Genomic DNA, 2,948 nt, shown 5'->3' on the forward strand with positions numbered 1-2,948 from the left:
AAATCGGGTCATAAATTAAAAGCCCCGATATCCCTACTAATAAAACCCGTTTTTTTTCAAAACTGGGTCTTTTCTAGAAGGTCCCATGTACTTTTTTGTAGTAGTGTCATGTTTAAATCCACGACATGATCCATAGTCTCATGTTTGTAGCGAGAGAATAATCGTTGTGCGAAAGTTGGCCCGAAACTCTCGTTAAGAAAATATTAAATGATATGATTTTAATATATATTATAATATGGTAAGAAATCATTACAATTTTACATAACAATTTAGTGTAAGAAACTATTATTTCATAGTAAATATCAATTTAATAATTATTTTTAACATGAACTTGCAGTATTTTAACTATATATTCGCCTAGTAAACACATGAAAACATTACAAAATGAAAGATTCAAACTTAAGCAACCCCAAAGTTTGTTTCATTCTTTGATTGCCAAGTGTCCTGAAAAAATCTAAGCCTTTCTAGCTTCCTCAAGTGCGGTATATTGGAATGGCTAATAAAGGCTTAATACGAGGAATAGTTAAACCAAACTTTTCATTCATATCCAGATCACTTGGTGACATTCGATCCGGTAGCTCCCATTCAAAGCAATGTACAATGTTAGCAATCACTAAACCAACGTTCAGTAACCCCATATTCATCCCAGGACATCCTCTTCTTCCTATGCCAAATTGTATAAGTTGACAATCAGCCCCACGAAAATCAATATCTTTGGCAAGAAACCTCTCTGGAAGAAACTCCTCCTAATTTTCAGACCAAAGTTTTGGGTCACGTCCAAATGCCCAATAATTTATAATAACACGAGTCTTCTTTGGTATATAGTAACCATCAACTATGACATCCTCCATAGATTCATGCGGAATCAATAATGGAGAGACCGGGTAAAGCCGAAAAGTCTCCTTAACTACCATGTGCAAGTAAGTTAGCTTTGCCAAATCTATTTCTTCAACCTCGTTTTTATCTCCAATCACAGTCTTCAATTCTTTTTGGAGCTTTTTCATTACTCTAGGGTGTTTGATAAGTGCAGCTAATATCCATTCAATTGAAGTTTTTACAGTGTCACGGCCCCAGCTACCATTTCTAGTAAAATGGCCTTCATGCTAGACCTATCAATTGTATAGGATAGCTCATCATGGGTATTTGAATATTGTTGTTTTAGTGACATCAATATGTCAATGAAATCCATTTCATCAGGCCTTTGAGAACCGACACGACCGTGTTCTTCATGCTCATTTATCAATGTCTCGAGCATTTCATCAATGCCTTTTTCTAACGACATAAAGCGTTTAGTTAAGCCCTGCAAATCCAGAATATGAGAAATGGATCAGAATCTTTGATATATTTCTCAATACTCAAGACAATTAATAACTCAAAGCAACTATAAAAGCCAATCATGTCTAAAATGTATGAAATACACGATTTTGATGTATTAGCTTCCTAAAATGTTGTTACCCGAAAGAAACATAATTAGTATCTTACTATCATTTAATATATGAATCTGATTTACTCTCTCAGATTATTATCATAAAGTCAAGAAGGGAACACAAACAGTTTAATCAAGGTGGCCAAAATAAGTATTACTAAAAAAAATTGGTACAAACTTGGTTTGTTCTAAGTAATGCATTGGCTGTCTTATAATTCATTTTTCAAAAAATTCATCTTTCGTCTATAGAAAAATAGGATCTGGTATACTAATAAGGCTGAAAACCTGGGTTATAGGTTCTGCCACTGCAAAAAGCCAATGTTTGATTCGATTGGCAAACATGCATATTAGTATACATATTTTTATGTGTATTTAATAAAAATATCTCTATGAACTTTTGGCAAAATTGAGGTGAAGATTATGAAATTGCGTACCTGAAGGTCAAACGGAGCTAATATTGTCACATAATCTGCCAAATTGAAGGCACCTGCTAGTTCCATGGTCTCATCAAGTACGCCCTTGAAAATAGACCTATCCTTATTTTTCTTACCAAAAATCATCCTACACGTCATTCCATCAACCAACGCACCTACAGCCTCATCTAAATCCACCACCTTACGCTCCATTGATGCAACCTTCATCTCCTCCACCATCAACCTAATTTCCTCCCTTCTCATCCCTGCAAAAGATTTAACTTTCATAACATTCAGCAGTTCCAACGTACAAAACTTTCTCACGCTACGCCAGTATGGTCCATATTCCGTAAGTGTCATTCCCTTGCTACCATAAGATAGGTATTTTGCAGCTTCTGTATTGGGACGAGAAGCAAAAATGGCGTCATGGGTTCCAAGGAAGAGTTTGGCGGCTTCAGGTGAAGAGACTATCACAGACTGGATGGACCCAAGGCGGATGGACATGATCGAACCATACTTTTGGGAGAGGTTGTGGAGGGCGCGATGTGGGAGATTTCCTAATAAGTGGAGGCTTCCAATGATTGGTAAGGGCATGGGGCCTGGTGGTAGTTTTTTACAGCGGACATGAGTTGACCACCATTGCCAAAATAAGATTCCGGTGAGAACTAGGAGTATTGCAAGTGCAAAAGAATGCATTGTCAAGCCGCTTGTTTAAGCTTCTATGGTACAGATTATCTTTGTGATATAGATGTATAAGTAGATGGCTTGGGTTGATGGACTTTATGGATTCTTCTTAGCATTAGCTGATTAATTTTTTTTTTTGGCATATTATGTTTGTAATTTTTCATAACGTGTTTGTGCTCACTTTGACCTAATTAACACGGTTATCGGATTTGCTGAAGTCATGTTATTAACTTGTTTAAATAAAAAAGTTGTCCTTGAATAACTTCTTCCAAAGTGATTATTTCACCGACCCATGCATGGTCAATTAGGACGTGGTCCTTGTTCTTTTTAATTATTTTCTATAAAAAAAAAATTTAAAACGACAAATATTATTAATAAAAAAAAAACCCCGACCAGTAAGTAACTATGAAGGGCACGGGCCGAAC

General features: G+C 35.9%; 1 pseudogene across 1 annotated transcript; it reads right to left on the reverse strand.

Moving 5' to 3' along the window:
• Positions 1-336: 336 nt before the first annotated feature.
• Positions 337-2,582, reverse strand: LOC145104965 (cytochrome P450 CYP736A12-like; annotated as a pseudogene). Its single transcript, XR_013707199.1, has 2 exons — positions 1,861-2,582; positions 337-1,300 (listed from the first exon to the last, which is right to left on the reverse strand). The product of XR_013707199.1 is annotated as a cytochrome P450 CYP736A12-like (transcript).
• Positions 2,583-2,948: the final 366 nt, after the last annotated feature.

Source organism: Lactuca virosa, chromosome 4, assembly GCF_052849685.1.
Source record: "Lactuca virosa cultivar CGN04683 chromosome 4, Lactuca_virosa_CGN04683_v6, whole genome shotgun sequence".
In the NCBI taxonomy this organism is placed as follows: Eukaryota; Viridiplantae; Streptophyta; class Magnoliopsida; order Asterales; family Asteraceae; genus Lactuca; species Lactuca virosa.